Source organism: Archocentrus centrarchus, chromosome 3, assembly GCF_007364275.1.
Source record: "Archocentrus centrarchus isolate MPI-CPG fArcCen1 chromosome 3, fArcCen1, whole genome shotgun sequence".
NCBI lineage: Eukaryota > Metazoa > Chordata > Actinopteri > Cichliformes > Cichlidae > Archocentrus > Archocentrus centrarchus.
The window spans coordinates 29,076,757-29,094,351 of record NC_044348.1 but is presented as its reverse complement, the minus strand read 5'-3'; the positions used below and the strand labels follow the sequence as shown (position 1 = coordinate 29,094,351).

The following is a 17,595-nucleotide window of genomic DNA, read 5'->3' as shown; positions in this document are numbered from 1 at the left end:
TCTCACACAAATACAGTATACACATTTCTTATAATGTGGCAGAGAAATGTCTTGAGGAAAAACTAAGATGCTTTTAACAACAGCAATAATCAAATAATATATGGTTATGCATTACTAGCTGTACTCTACATCAAATTACACCTTCCTTTTTGCTGTGCATATGACCACGCTATATTGGATAAATAATAACAATCCATATAAACTAAATAGAAAACCAAAAAAATAAATCCTGATTAGGCACACAGAAACGTTCCAGGCTGCAGCGTGCGCAACATTATGCCATAAGTGTGGGGTAAATCACTTGCTGTCAGAATGTATGGCCCCGCATCAGTCAACAGTAGCAATAATCGCACTAATCGGTGGTTTCTGCAGCACCAGCCAGACAAGCAGAATTTTTTTTTTTCTTTTTCAGACTGACTGTTAAACAAGAAAAAGACAAAAAGGGGAGTTTGCTGTTTTCCCTAAAAGCTGAAATGAAATACACACTAGTACAGATAATAGCAATTCCAATAACAAGAATAATAATGCTCAGTTATCTGGGGGCTTTTGGTTTCCACTGTGTGAATCTGCCATCAACAAATCTCCTCATTTTTCTCTTACTACTACCTAACACACAAGAAATACATCATGTCAGTGCAGTAACCAAAGCCAGGTAGAGTACAGTGTGCTATGTTGGAGGTGAGGGAACATTAAGCATTAATCCCTACCTGACACTAATACTTGATGTATGATTGACCCTGAAGCAGGACACTGCACATTACAATCTGGGCCATATGGCAAGACATTAGCCCTTCAACCCACCAGCAGGATAATCTCTCCATTCTGGCAATGCTTTTTCTTCACAGATTTCTTTGCACAATAATTGCATGACAGTATTAACGTACTGGGACAGATTTAGAATGCTCTGCGTCACTGGACAGAGGAGGGGCTTTTGCCAGAGGAAGTAAGAAAACATAATCTGTGATCAAGGAAGCTACGCACACACACCCTCAACAAGATTTACGCTCTAATGTTTTTATTTTTACTTGTACTGAGTTAGATTTTTTTTTAAGTTATACACCGAATAAATTAAGTGTTGTATTGCTTCTATGCATCAATCTAACCCCCTTGTATCAGCTTGCTTGAGTCCATTTCAATTCAGCTTTTCATTTCTTTTATACTTTTTTTTTACATTTATGTTCACTTACAGTGCATATTTGTGGAAATGACGGGTTGATGGAAGTACAAAAATATGACACAGTGTTCCCTGAATTCCCATTAAATCCATATGACTGTTTCTGAAATGCTTTCAAACTTCTTGATGCCTTAAAACCATCATGGCTACCATTCACACACACATACACACACACAAACAACAAAAGTACATGTATACATACACCATCACTATCAAGCTCCCCCTAACCCTCCAACCCTGAAACACCGGTCCTTCTCCGCTGGAAAGAGGGTGAAACCTCAGCCCTCTTCTCTCCAAGCCCAGCTAGTAATGAACAAATTCACTGCACATTACTCTGGACTTGATCTCTAGCAAAATAGTGCTGGAACAAACAATTTGGTTTGTCAACACCTTTCTCTGGACTCCTCCATCAATGTCAGGGGTCCAAATTTAAACAGCAAAGTGCATTTGACTGCAGGACCCTGAGCTGATTAGACTTCCCAGCTCAGCGAATTGCTCCAGACAGGACGGCAGCTCTGACTGCTAACCCGGCTTGAAAATAGTCTCCGCTGCCTGGGATTAGCATGAATATTTTGATATAGATCGATAAGCAATCTCCACTCCATAAGAAATGCCAGCAGCCTTCATTTGGCTGATCAAAAGCACATCAGCCAGCGGGCGACAGCTGGCTATTGTTTTTCAGCCTCGGCAGTGTGGAGGGAGTGAATCCATTGGAGGGATCCACAAGCACGGCTCCACCAGTCTGCCCACCTAATCGTGGAAACAATCACTGCTTCACAGGATCCCATCTCCCAGGGATGGACCCCTCAAATGAGGGAGGCAGAGGGCCCGACCGCAGGGGGACAGACTTCATTACTGCGGTGGTCTCAAACCACTTGGGCACCAGGTGCTGCTGACCCGGAAGTAAAAGCAGGGTCAGCAATCTATCTGTTTACCTTTTCTGCACCTAAAAACGTATTTTATTGGATTAGACACTAGACCAGCTAAAGAGTCAAGGTTGATCACTCTAACAGCCACAACAGCGAAACTATGTCTGTTTATGTGTGTGTGTGTGTGCATTTGTGTCATCCTGGTAAAAATGGGTGCTGTATTACCATAAAGGTGGTTTTGAGTACACTGAGCAGATTTTGTCGATGCAACAGTTGCAGCTGTGCATGCTACAGTCAGGAAACTTCAGAGGTGTGTAGTTGGAATGAAAATTAAGGCTGAGCTCAAAGATGGGTGTAGTCCAACTCATGAATGATCAGTAATGGACACCAGAAGTTCTTTGGTTTCCCATTTTACACCAAAAATCCCACATTAATTTGACGTTTCAATGTATCTGTAACATCTCTTACTAAGTATATTTGCCTGGTGGTGTATTTTGTATACAGTCCAAGAACTCAGTAACATTAGTATTTACTGATTTGAGCCCACAATATGTTAGAAGCTACTTTCAGCTGCTCCCTTATTCACAAGGGGTCTCCACAGTGAGTAGCTCCACATTTGATTTGTCAGATTTTTACACCAGTTGTCCTTTCTGACATAACCCCAAAGGGATTTGTGTCTCCTCCTGGGATTGAACCGGGAACTTGTCAGGTGAACGTGTAAACCACTATATTGTAGAGACACCTGAGCCCCATGTTATGATATCAAAAGTAGACAGGAGATTTGGTGAAAAATAAAGCCTTACATGAGCACACAGCAAAAACACTTTGATCTTAATATCTCAATAACCATGTGAGAATACAACAGCCACTCTCGAATATAAAGGTCTTGCATATATTTAACAGCAGGGGCGGCTGGACTGATCACTCCCTTCACAACAGTAACCCCACTGATTTGCCAGACCCCATAAAAGGGCACAGGTGTGACCCAAGCATTTAGCAGTTAACTAGTGTGGAGTGAGACCACACGCCACTGACAGACTGGAGGCTCCCACACGGGACCAATGCAGGAGGCTGAAAAAACCAACAGAGGGAATAGTGTACCAATTGTAAAATGCAGATTTAATTCATTAGGAAGTGTCACTTTATTCTGGGGCAGCCTGAGCAGGCCGATTAAAAAGTGGTAATCAGGATTAATTAGGGGAATATATATGTGAGGATTAGCAGGCCTATCCCCAGCAGCTCTCTCTTCTGCCATGCATCTCTCTCTCTTTGCTTTTTATTCTTCTAACACCCTCCCTCTCTCTCTCTCTCTCTCTGCCTGGTGAGAATTCAGCTGTACTCTCCTCTTTCTCACACTCTTCTCTAACCGGCTCCTCTATTCACCACTCTCTCTCAAAGTGTCTTTTTCTCTCTCGACACGTTTGGCTTCTGTTTCAACTGACCCGGCACAACTAATAGGGAAAATTAGGGAGGTGTCACTTTACTCATAGGTTGTCCACAAAAAAAAAAAAAAAAAAAAAAAAAAAAAAACTTTCAGATTACTTGTGCTTTTAAATTATTCTATCAGATGAAATAAAAAATGTTATAAAATCACTAAATATCTTAAACCTTTTACCTTTGTTTCTGCTTGGATATTAGCCTGAATTGACCCCCCCCCCCCCCACACACACACACACAAAAAAAGTTAAAAAACAAATTTGCATACTTGCAATATATATATATATATATATATATATATATATATATATATATATATATATATATATATATATATATATATATATATATACTCTTAGCAATATTTGAATTGGTAAAACTGAAGACCTTTAAATCTGGTTTACATTTTATATCTTTTTAAATACCAATTTACGGTATTAATGACCTATTTATTTATTTATTTGCAGCACTCAGTAAAAATAAAACCTTTAATGCTGCAGCAGGATGAACGCTGAATAGATGCAGAACAGATGCATAATGGGAGACTTTTACACTAACAACCGCTTGATGTCATCACAAATTTCAGTAAGGCCCCCTCTGGCCAGATTTATTACTGAAATCTTCCAACTGCTGGTTTATCACGGTGTTTATATTATTACTTCAACATGTTTCAGTTAACATAACCTTGAATCACTGCAGTTCAAGTGCAAGGATGGGCTGTTTTGCTTGCGGTGCAGCCCCATCATTGATGTTAGCAGATGACGCATGCCCTGTTCCTTGGCACAGGCTCAGACCAAATCTTTCATCCTGCATGTCTCTCATGTGCAGTCGGGGTGGCCCTTAACTTTTGAACATGATTTTAAATTAAACAAGGAGCCTTTATTTTTATTTTTGGTTCAATGAGAAAATAATATGGCTTGCACCAGACCTCAGTGTTAAATCTATGAGCAGGAGATATGATTTGGTTACTACAGCTTGACTTTCAGGTGGTCTCATATGAGAGCAGGCATGGTCAAACACAGACAAGGTTAAAAGTGCTGTCCTATGGACTAGTTTGCATTCAAGTCCAGTAATGAAGTAAAGACTAAAAGTGATCAGACCACACAAGATGACCAAACAAAGCAATTACAAAAACAGTAAAGTTTAAGTGCATGAAAAAGCTGTCTGTGTCTGTGTAACATTTGCAACTTTTGTAATAAAAAATAATTTAAGATGTAAATATATGTTAATGTTAGCTGTAGACAGCAGAGCAGAAAGACTTAGACAGGCATTAAACAAGTCAGGAAGTGTCTATTGGATGCAATCAACAGGGATACATTATAAGTAGTTTAGATATTTCCTCCTCATCCAATACTTACAAACACAGTTTACTTCACTGTGCAATTTAATGATTTCTGTAGATCTGAAAACAGGTTTGGGTGAAGCTGAGGACTTAAATAATAGCAGGAGAGGTATTGAACCTCTTCGAAGAAGATCAAATGCAGCTTTCATTAGTTTAGTACAGCGCCGGGTCTCATTGATGACTTGTCAGACAGTCTCCCCTTCAATACGCAGCAAGAGGCTCTAAAAATCATCCTTTTACTGAGCCCTCTCGGCTGTAAATTCAGCCCAGCTCAATAGTGCCCCCCCCAACCGCCTCACCCCCCCCTAAACCTCCATTATTTCTTACCATGGATTAACCCTATGCTGCTGATCAAAGGGATGCTTCTCCGTGTATCTGGTCATACCCAGACCTGTCCATCCATTAGCCACTCATAATGAAATCTTCAACTTATTATTATGGAAAAATCCATTGTTTGTCCACAGGTACCATATTTAGTGGGAGAGCATGATCTTCCGGAGGATTAAGGAAATGCTTCAGGGGGGTTTGTGCTGCTCTTCAGAGGGAAGGAGGAGGTGGGTGGGAGGGGGTAATGGGGGTGGGAAAGGGGAGGGATGAGATTGCCTCACAAAATCAGGGGTCTTATGCACCTTTTGTGGGGTGAGACTGTTTCCAATTAAGACAGCATGAGCCACACAATATCACATTGTCACGCAGTAAACAGAGCGCCGCTTCCCACAGAAACAGGATTGCGTCCCCCTTTAGGGGCTAATGACTGTGTCACTGTCCTATTTTCCTGCACTGTTTGAACAACTTAATATAGACATAACCTGAACAAGCATCAAAGCGTGCCGAACTAGCACGAGATACTGATCATATTTAGGCGCCGCGTTCAAGAGGTGACCTGTGCATGACTACAATCTTTACTCATTCTCATTGCATTAGCCTGGCCCTTTGTTTGAAGTGTACTTACAGTAAATATGATACATACACCAGGCCTAAAAGCTTTACATAAAACTGTCTTCAAAGAGCATATTAACCCATCTTTGTTTACAAGAGACGAGTCTGAGAAAAAAGACAATTTGGCACAATGGTCATAAAATGCAGTTCTCCCTATCTCGCTGGCATGCACACATACACACACTAGCACACATTCTGCAGACACAATGCAGACACGAGGCTAAATCACTTTGGATAGGAGTATTTAAGATGGAGTGTCACATTTCTGTGTAATAAATAGCAGAGATTGATTTGACCTCCCAGCCAGGTCCCGCAGTTTACTTATATACAAGTTGAGAAAAATGGAAGCACTCACCCTCTGGGGATCTCTTAGAAGGATATCAGATAGCCTGTTGTGGGTTTAAGGCCACGACGATCTGGCCATGTCAATATGGCTCTCTACCTCTCTACCTTCTCCTACAGCAGCGTGAGAGAGAGAAGCAGGCCTTGACCATCTCCAGCTGTTATCTCAGTTCTGGGTCCAGGAAGAAGGAGGTGAGAAAGGTCAAAAGGTTTCTCTTACTGTTTCTTTTGTGACAACAGACTTTTCCTTTGCATTATTTACAGTTTCCCACTATTCTCTTGCCTTAGAGGGCAACGGGGCAAATGTTAATAATAAGTCAAAGTCAACTGTAATGAAAGGTAAATAGAGTGAACTCTTCAGCGAATTTCCCAAAGATTCATCTTCAACAAATCTCAGGAGCTGCCCTAAGGGAGGGAAATGAAAGAAGATACCAGCAGGTGTAAACCAAGATCCTAATTTGGAGCAGATCACCAGAAGGCAAATCACTTCTCCCCCTTGTACTGCACATATCTGCAACCTTAAACAGGGGGCGGTGTCTCTGTAAGTATTTATAGTGACATAAGGGGAGGAAATTGTGTGAGACACAGGGCAAAAATGTATGTATGTCTGGCACCCAGGTGTAGGATGCAGCTCATGAAACACACTGTATAAAATATTACATACACCACACTACACACCTACGGCGTCTCACTAGTTTCACACAAGGCCTTTCCTGAGAATACGGTACATGTTTGATTTGACCTAACGGAAAGCAAGGTAGAGAAAGTGATCCGCCTCAACGTGATCTGAACTACACAGAAGCTGCTCGCAGACAGCAACATGTGGAGCACATAAACGCCACATCCTATTCACAGTAATTATATTGCTAGAGCCACATGAATTATCAATGACGCAACATGTAATGACAACATCTTCAAAATATGTCAGCCACACCAAACAGGAGCTACCAACTCAGATGACTCCTGTTTCCTTCGCAATGCTACAGCCACAGATGAAGAATGTGGAGTAAAGAAATAAAAGTATTATTGTTTCATTAATGCCAGTTACCTAGCACACACATGTGATGTCCCTGTGCCCACTCCACCTCCACAACTCCGCCCCCAACAGAATACCTACCTGTATGTGCATTTCAGCAGAAAACTGTAATCACACAAAATGCCAAAAGTATTATCTTTCTATTATGCAATTCAAGAAGAATACTGCATTATTATCAGGGAAATAAGGAAGTGTCTCTCATTTTGAGTGCAGTTTCCACACCGTTAGGACTGCTGCAAATGCTGGAATGCTGTGAACATGCTGCCTGCTATTGACTTCCCAGCTTGCTTTCCTCCCAGCTCTGCAGAACAGAGGGAAACCAGCCAGTGATGAACGATGGCAGCACAGTCAATGAAAAATCAACTGGAAAGCACAAAGCTCTTAATGCTCAGCCATATTGGCTGCTGACGGGACCAAATAACATCAGCATAGCACTTACAGAGACCAATCATACATTTCCACCAGCAACGACACAGGTTCTGGACTGCAATAAATTCTTTCCCCTGATTAAACAGTAAATTCTGCATGCCTATCAGGGTCCCATTAAGTGGGGGGCCGCTTTCAAAAACATCATTAATCAAGCGCGAGATATGGCGCGAAATATCAGTCATCGATTGTAACTGCTTATGACAGTTTACACAGCTTTATATCTGCAGGGAGTGCTCGCTGATCTATCAATTACCAGCACCCTTTACCGCATGCTAATTGTGCATTTTCCCCTCTAATGCATTTGCACTGTTATCTTATAGGCTAATGAAACCAAACAAATCAATAAATATAAATTATACATGCAAAGATGTACTGCTGTGAACATAAAACCTCTAATTAATTGCACTTGATTAATTTATATACTTTAATTATCTCCCCTGCCTGCAGATGGCATAAATATCTGGACAATCTGCTTATTGCTATGTCAGTCATAAAACGGCAGACGCAGTGAAACTATTAGGCGAGGCTAGCTTTGTCACTGGAAAACACACAGTTGCTGACATAAAAAAGCCTTGCCTCTGAATAATTTAAAAAGAGCAAATTGCTAAACAATGCGGGGCTCGGGACTGTTATAATTTCTTTGCTGGTTTGTTATGGTGAGTAGTATGTCCATTTTGTATGAGCACAGGAAAACTCACCACTATATTTTAAGTTACCATTCTTTATGTCCTTTCCCCAAATGGTTTGCCATTTACGCAATTTCTCTGAACAAATTTCAGCAAAGCCTTCACGGGTGAAGCGAAACCCTGTTGGTGCTGATATTTACTGTGCACTGGTCTACAGAACTTCAAGCAATTAAGTTTTAATTAAGTCACATTATTGAAAACAGCTCTGATGTGCTTGTGTGTAAGCTTTGGTAGCATTCTTCATTTAAACCAATTGCTACACAGCCACAACAAGCTTGTGGGAAAATCAGGCCGTCCATGCATTTTGGGGCCAGTTTAATGAACACCACAGGACAGTATTACTTGCAGCGAGTGAAGAAAAAACATAATTCACAACCATGCAGTGTAAATTTAATACAATGCAGCATATGCAGTGCAGGCAGGGTGAAACGCAGCAATATGATCTTGCTGTGTAGTGCAATAAGCAGAAAGTCGAGAATGAAGTGGAGTTGGACCAATAACTTGCCTTCCAAGGGTGCACAAGGGGAAAGATAGTGAGGCTTCTGGGGGTTTACATCTTGATGCTGCTAATGAGGGTGTTTTTAGTATAATTACCCCAACAGGGTGCTTGGCAGCATAATTACCAGAAAGACATTACAGAGGAACATTAGCGTGTCCAGGTACAGTAAATATGTCAAGATAGAAGGTGACAAGGTCTGCTCTTTTTCTTAAGCTGGCTCTTTTTCTGAAAAAAGCTGTTATTTTCACACATGTGCCAAACCACACCCAGAAAATTAAGAGTTTCGGTTTATACTTGAAACAATAACAGGTTCCCCGATAATGTATCAGATGTAAAAGCGATAAAAACGTAAAAGTGCAGAATGCGTGTGAACATTTAAATCCTCGGTGTGGTCTCTCGTGTTGCTGAACGTGTGGGGCCCTTTTTTTTTTTTTTCTCTCCACAAAATGCCAAAGTCAAGTGGGAGTCCAAACAGTCAAGATTTTATGGCTGAGACCCAAACTCCAGCAAATCAGCTGCCCACAGTTGAATGTACTTTATGAAGTAAGTGAATACCTGGCAGGGATGTCTAGCACTTTTGTGTAGGCGACTCCAGACATATAGTTTAGATCACATAAATGCCACAATGCCTGTAAAAACACCTGGACTTTTTGGCCCTGACTTCAAACATTGCCTTTGCACTCCTTTTTACCCTCACAGATCTTTCATGTGGTCAGGTTGCACAAAAAATAATATCATCCCATTAAAACTGAATGTGTGACATCTGTAATGAGAATGGAGTTGCTAGTTGAACACTCCTTGCAGATGTGGGTCAGTCCTTTCTTATGGTCCAGTTTAGGCTGTAGTGTACTATTCTTATTACTATACAGTGTTTATACTGATTAGCAAAAGGCAGCTGGCACAGAATGTCTGACTTAATATAAATAGTCATATCATAACAAACAAACCCCATTATAACATTTATCATGACCATCTTATGACAGCTTGAGAAACAGTGGTTTCAGTATCAATGTAGTGTATTAAAATGTCACAAAAACATTATTTGTCAAATTTCTTTCCATATGTTTCTTTATTGCAGCTGCAGACTCCCTTTTGACAATACACCCAAAACTTTAACAGGAATAACTACAACTATATAAACAGAATTTGGGGATGAAAACACAATTTCTCAGACATTGTGCCTTTACTTTATCTTCCTTCCCCTCTCAACAGAGACTTTTAATCATCCCGATATGATTTAGTCACTTTTAAACAATAATGATCATGGAAGCAGCGTCATTTGGGACGAGGTGATCAATCAGGGGCTCATTCAGCTTTAATTCATGTAGATGCACACCTAATACTCATTACAAAGATGCAATTTCCACCCAGTCAACATAGATTAATGGGGAACCATCTCGCCTAGTGTTTCTTTGTGCAGTGCCATGCCTCCAGCAGGATAGATGACTTTCATACAGACAGAACTGGTCCACAGGCTCATTCATTTAACAGACACACTTATGACAAACTGGTTGGCTGACAACATGTTCAGGAGACAGCAATCAAAATGACACAGAGCAGAGTTTTGCTTTGGCATTTTTATTGTTTTGGTTTAACACACGATCAGGTTTTGAGTCACAAAATGTTTCCAAATGTTTACATTCAGCATAATTTCAGAGGTATCACCAAAAATATATATTCAGTAGATGAAGACTTTAAGATGTGACTGTGTTCATTTGATCAAGTTTTCACTTTAAAGTAAAATAAAACAGTTTTATAAAACTACATCTTGTAAAACATGTAACAAAGTTATCAATTCCTTTTCAAAGATTGCTCAGATTTGGTGAGGGTTTTATTTTATAATTCATGTATTTGTTTGACATCATGTGTGTTTGTGTGTGTGTGTGTTTTAGGAGTCATATTTATTTATAAAAATTGTTTTAATTTTTACTTTTGTTGCTTTTACTTAAAGATAAAAATAAAACATCAAATGTCTTAATTATATATATAATATAATATATATATATATATATATATATATATATATATATATATATATATATATATATATATATATATATAAAAACTAGCAACTTTTGCAGTAGTTTCTTCCATCATACAGTAATAAGTTGAACTGTAAGCCTCCTCAGTCCTAATAAGTAGGTGAGTATTGGTATTTCCTCAAATGCAAATTAAACTTTAATAAAAAGAAATACACTTATCATATCAAAGATAAAAAGATGACATAACCAGGCTGATAATCACTCCATATTCCTCTGGTGTATGCATGTTTGTGGAAAGAGGTGAGAAAATTTATGCAGTGTGAGATTTTGGTATTTCTTAGCACAGAAAAAAATCTATGAGTTTTGCAACTGAATAGACACTTGTAGACTGACGTTGCCATTTTCCTGGTGCATCTCTAATTTCCCTCGAATCAGCAGGCGCTGGTGGCATGGCTGAAGGCAGATTACAGGATAGGGAGAGCCTGAAGAGTTCCAGGTGGCTGGAGTTAACTGTGCTGCCCTGGGCTATGTCACTGTGGGTTGGACCAGCATCTCTGCCCATGGCCCTCCCCTTCCTCTTCTCTATATCCTCGTTCTCCCTCGGCATGCCCAGCCATCCATCCTGCATTAATTGGGTTTGGTACTGGAATCCCCCTCTCACAGCACATGCTCACGTCCAGCCGCTAGCCGTAAAGACAAGCATGTTTAGCGCAACAATTATGATAATTGCTGCAGAGCACTCAGCTAAGGGAATAAGCAAATCTGATTAAGGGCCCTTCTGCATGATCAAATATTAATCTGATGTGTCTTCACTCTGACCTGGCTTGGAACATAAGAAGCTCTTATGGTCTTATGCATTAACAGATTTGCGCAGGCTGAACTCATAGCAACTAATAATATCGGACGTGCAAGTCAGAGCGCTGAAGAAACCTTCTGGGAGTAGAATCCACTTACAATAAAACTAAATAACAATAGTATGGACTGTAATCAGACTAAGCTTTATGAGGACTCGATTACTTCAAAAGGCTGTTGACAGTAAGCACCTATTATTTGAAATTCTCAGAACCACCTGTTGGACTGAACTGAAGTCAACAAGCTGTGTGATACCTGCTGTATATTTACAATATGTTTATGGCTACAGACAGAAAATAGACACCAAAGTCCAACCTGTATTGTTACATTAATCTTCATGCTTTTTTGAAAAAATAAAAAATGAATTTACAATAATAACATTTATATATTTTATTTTAGAATGTCCAGTTGAATTCAAATAAATATCACAAAGTACTTTTCCTATATACATTTACTTGTGGTTACATTTATTAATAATTTGAATAAAATTTTGCAAGGAATTTTATTTATTAAATATGATTTTGCTGTGACAGGGAGATGGAAATTAATTTGCTGTTCTTTTAAAAATCACAGTGGTTTGAAAGGAACACGAGGAAGACTACGAGCCTGGAGGAAGTGAATTACTGTCACTAAATATGACCAGAAGGTGTTAGTACAAGACCCTCTGAAAGAAACGAAAATACAATCATTTCAGTATTTTTATTTTTGAAAATAATCAAAATCCTTTTCATAAGTGAACCCATCAGTGATTCAGTGCCATCCCTGAAGTCCACCGGGCTCATCCGATTTGATTTTCCAGCCTACAGTCAAGACTAGAGAGCAAGCAATAAACAAGATGGCTATGAACCAGACAGCAACTGGCAGTTTAAAGGAGATTAGAATGATATTAAATCAACACAAACACCCAGTATTTAACAACACAAAACAGCTTGTAAGAATCATTGGATTATGAATCTGGATTACATCTCTAGGCCCTCATGGTGGAGAGACTGTCTATGGGGAAGGAGGGGGGGACTCCAGATGAACTAATCTACTTACAAAGCATATTGAACTCACTATGATTTATACATAAGATAAGGCTTATTCTAAGGTCAAATCTTACAGTAATTCAAAACATATTGTTTACTCTGTTGGACATTAGCGCAACAGATGTCCCTGCGACCTGCTGCTCCTCTTCAAATAAATACATTTCAGTATGAAAGTAAAACAGAGCAACTACGGGATGCGCCGCCTGTGATTGGGGGAGGAATGTCTAGCGGAATAATGCAAACCACAGGACACGCCAAATAACATTAACACATGAAGTACACTATATATAGACAATAAATAGCAGGAGACAAGATGCGTGATGCAAAACTTTTAGAGCACAAAGTCAGAGTAAAATCAAAATGTTAAGCTTAATAACTTAATAACTTTCCACTGGAAAATTTGAATTGGGTCCTGATTAGATATCTAATTAATTATAGACAAACTGTATGACAATAAACTGTAAAGGCTGTCATAGTGGTTAATCAAATATTCTGCACGCAATCGTAAAAACCCTGAATTCTAGGAATTCAATCTGCTTCCCAGTGGGTTTTTTTTTCAAGCATATTAATATTTAAAAAGAAACAGAAATTAATTTTTAGCTTCTTCTTATTACTGGATTTCCAAAGCGATACACACTAATCCACTGACGCCATGTATTTAATTTAGAGCATAGTTCTGTGAAACAAGTCTAAGACTGTTTGTGAGAATGATCCTTCTTGACTAATATGAGATTAACCCAGATGCTTTGCACAGGAATAAAAACATGCTCACTGCTAGCTTGATGGTAAATGCATAGAAATACCATATGTTGCTGAAGCTGCAGGGCTGTGTACAGTTAAAAGAAAACATCCACGATTTTTTTTTTTTTTTAATTTGTGTGTTGAAGGCCACAGTAAGAGTAGTCTCAAACCAACATGAATGTCCTTGCTGTGGTGGGTGATCTGAGGAAACTCACATATACATAAAGAGATCAGACAAACATACAGAGAAAGCTTGAACCTGGCAGAACACTATTTACTGATGAGTTGATGTGTTGGCAGAGTTGTTATAATCACGGGTCAAGCTTTTAAAGTTAACAAAGAAGCTAAAAAAAATAATGAAAATTACAAAAGGAAAAATATACACACAGCCTCCTTTTTAAAAATGAAAACACTGTAGCGTTCTGAGGTGACACCGTAATCCTAAAGGAAATGTAAACTAAATAATCACAACAGTGTTTTTCCCCCTTGACAATTACATGTGGAAGGTATATTTACTGAAGCTGATGAATTGTACTGTTCCCGTTCTCTGCTGCGCCCGCAGGAAATACTGACAGATGTAACTTGATGTGCTCATATTACAGCACTGACCAAGGAGCTGACCAAACGATCTCTAAAACACAGAAAAAAGTTACTGTAACTGTTTCTTCTTTGTGTCTAATTTTAATCATTTTTCTTGCATTTAACATTTAAATTAAGCGACTGCCGAAAAAAAAGGAACTTTTGTGATTTTTCTGTTAAAAATACAGTGGAAAAACAGTTCAACCTTCAGGCTACGTCCTCTGTGCACATTACATCTTAGCCTCTTATTTGACTGCAAGTAACCATAGTAACAAAACTGATGCTTTACACTGCGTTAATGGTTAAGCTCACTTGCAATTTACACAGTGATCACATTAACTAAAACAAGTGAAAACGCATGATATATATTCTGTTGTTTCTCCCTGTTAATTTGCAGTGGTTTGGGTGTGATGACAGTGTACGTTGTTTGTTTTTGTAGGGACAGCTACTTCACTTCCCATCTGTTGCTGCTTGCATATATGCACAAAATGCATGCATCAAAATATAAAATATTTTAGCTTAAAGAAAAGTTTTGTAATGTTTGAATAATTTTTTAAAGAGATTAAATATTCTTAAATCCATCAAAACGAAGTTTGTGTTTGGCTGGAGAAAAAGAAAGAAGTAAATTATTATTCTCCTCTCCAAGCCCCTACTCCTGTCAGCCTGCGGTTGTTCCACAGCCCAATCCAAACACTGAAGTGGGAGACAAGATTGAGTATTTTCATAGCATGCTGCACTGCACCCTGATGCCACAGACTGACTGCTGCCGGAGTGACCGCAGCTCATCTCCCTGCATGGGAGATGGTCAGTAATCCTTCCTGGACGTTCTAGGAAATGCAGCAGCCCTGAGGCTCACTTTCTGCACCACTCCTGAACAGAAAGGCAGCTTCTGTGCTTTCTGTGTCTTCTTCTGTCCTCAAACACAATTGGATTATAGCAGTACCCCTCTAATCTGAGCAGGTCCCAAAGATTTAATATTCCTCTGAAATTTGATATATGTCTTAATTTAGAGCCTCATGACATGCAGCTTGTGACATTCCTGTCGAAATACTCATTAACTCATTGAGAGCATATTCATGCTTTTGGATGAGGATTTGCTTGACGGTTATGTTAAGTTTTACTTTTTAGGCTTGTAATTAAAACATCTAATAAAAAACTGTCCATGAGTCCATGTGTTGATACATAAGAAATATTCACAAGTGTGTAATTGTAAACAAACAAAAAACTTAGGTTTGAAGTCAAAACTAATATAACAAACTAGACTAGACGTTCTTCGTATTCCTTCACAATTATTGGTTTTTTGTACTCGTATCAAAGAAGTTAGACAAAAACTAGCACCACTTAAATAAATTAAATATGAGTTTGCCACATTTCCAACGTGAAATGCATCGTTTCATGATGTGCGGAATATTTCAGACATTGAAATATATTTCAGACATCACGTTTCTCACAAAAATTTGCAAATTATTTGGTGACTATCATTTTATTTTACTATTATTGTTTGTTAATAATTTCAACACAATTCATTTCAAATGTATTAGATAGTTTAAATTACTTTAAATAACTTTTTGAAGACGTTGGCTTTATGTGAGAATTTAGTTATAGTGCATCACGCACTGCCACCAGTAATATTATTCCTGCCATACATGTCTGTGATTTTCCTCATACTGCAACTGCAACTTTTTAGGACTATACAAAATAAACAACAAAAATCATAGCCTTAAAACTTAAATAATATCCAATTTGCATGAATTATTATTATACACATTATTCTTAATATAACTTTTATTAATATCTAATTCTCTAAACAGTCGAGGTGTGTTGCTACAAGTGGCTGAGCTTTATTTCCACTTTGGTGCACATGGAGCCCAGGCAGGTGCACACAGCCCACCGTGGGGTATCAGGTATCCCCTTGGCCTAGGCCTCTCCCATTTGTCATGGTGAATGAGTGGTTTGCCTGACTGCACTTTCTCATTCCATTTCCTCCCAGGCTGCGCTGAGGCCCTACCACCCACTGTACGCTGTCATTTCTTTAACCCCTTTTCCATTCACATGAAGTGCGGGCAATAATGCTCTCTCACATTCCTCCTTTCAATAGCTTACACTTTACAGTCCCCCACCTCTGCCCCCCAGACTCACTGCGCACACACACACACACACACAGACTCTCACGTACACACACCTCTCTTCTCCTGGTCAGTCTACACCTCTCCTAATGGTGTGAAAAGCAAATGTCCATGTGACAAGTCACGGGTGTTCTACAAAAAAAAAAAGAAAAGAGAAAAGAAAAAAGTGACTGAATAATAATCACAGACACAACTAAAAACAAGCAAGTTTAAAAAAAAAGTGGAGAAGAATAAATAAAATACTTTAAATATATTCAGCTATGATATCGACATAACGCATTCTTCAATAAGAAACAACATGGCCCTGGCAGACGCTCATAGGCTTAATTATTAACCTATTTACAAAAAAAATCTAATGTACTCTCTTGTCAGCCTCTCTTCTCAGTCCACGTACAAAGAAAAATGTTAGTGCTGCTCTTACTTACGTCCATAATGCTTTCCACCATCCATTCTAGCTGTGATATTTGGCTGACCAGTAAAAGCCACAACACTGAGCCCATCGGCACCCACTCTGCAACTGTAAGAAGAAACTGGAATGGAAAACATTGTCTGTTCCTACTCAACAAGGGGAAAAAGGAGCTCAAGCACAAGTAAGGGTAATTGCAAAACACCCTGAGCCCATCCTATAAAGAAACTTTGTTTCTTTCCTTTTTTTTTTCCTCCAAAAAAGAAAACCAGGAAATCTCCACTTATTTCAACAAACATTTGCCTAAACTCAGGAACTAAGCTGGACTCCCCCCCCTCCCGCCTCTCTGTAAGTGTGGTGCATGTCTGTGGAAGATCGGCTGTCCAGCTCCACTGCAGTATGAAGAGATTGCAGCACCATCTGCTGGCAAAATGAGAGTAAAAAAAATAAATAAATAAGAGAAGGAATCAGGAAAAAATTATGATAGCTGGCAGAAAGATGAGTCCTCAGTAAGTGTATTTGTTCAATACTCATTTGGATTCCGTTTGTATTCCTGGTGCTGGTTTATGTTTTAGATAAAAAAAAATATATCACTAAAAAAAGAAGACCCTAACAAAGGGAAGAAACACTATGAGTGAGAGACATAATTCAACTTCCCATCAGTAACTAGCAGTGGTAAAAGTTCATGGAGGCCTCTTCCTCACATCACATCCATAGCTCTGACTACGAGACATATAAACAACCTATTTCATTCTTGCCCTCATTTCCTTCAGTGGATCCTTCGGACAACTAATAATGAGTTAATCAGCCTGATTGCACATTCATCACTGTGATCTGTTTCTCTCTCTCTTTTTTTTCACCTGACAAGGGCAAGCATGTTTTACTTGGGAAATGAAATATTTAGTGACCTGCTCCTTTTTGCCCTTACACTGGAAACAGAGGCCCTACAGCTGAGTAAACAGCCGGGCTGCACAGTGGACAGGTAACATCCAGCACCCACTCTCCTCAGCACTGACTAATAAAAGCCATGTTACCCTGGACACTGGGCTCATAGTGCAAAATGAAAACATGGGTTTTTACTCTTTCCTCAAACAAAACTCACAAATTCAGCTATTTTTGAATTTGTGA

General features: G+C 39.1%; 1 long non-coding RNA gene across 2 annotated transcripts; it reads right to left on the bottom strand.

Annotated features, from left to right (window-relative positions):
• Nucleotides 1–10,874: 10,874 nt before the first annotated feature.
• LOC115777621 (uncharacterized) lies at nt 10,875–16,770 on the bottom strand. Of its 2 annotated transcripts, none has more exons than XR_004019665.1 (3): nt 16,487–16,770; nt 16,118–16,193; nt 10,875–11,418 (listed from the first exon to the last, which is right to left on the bottom strand). It is a non-coding gene; the product is annotated as an uncharacterized LOC115777621 (long non-coding RNA). The 2 variants fall into 2 exon arrangements; XR_004019666.1 differs by lacking the exon at nt 10,875–11,418 and adding an exon at nt 12,407–13,987.
• Between the last annotated feature and the right edge of the window lie 825 nt (nt 16,771–17,595).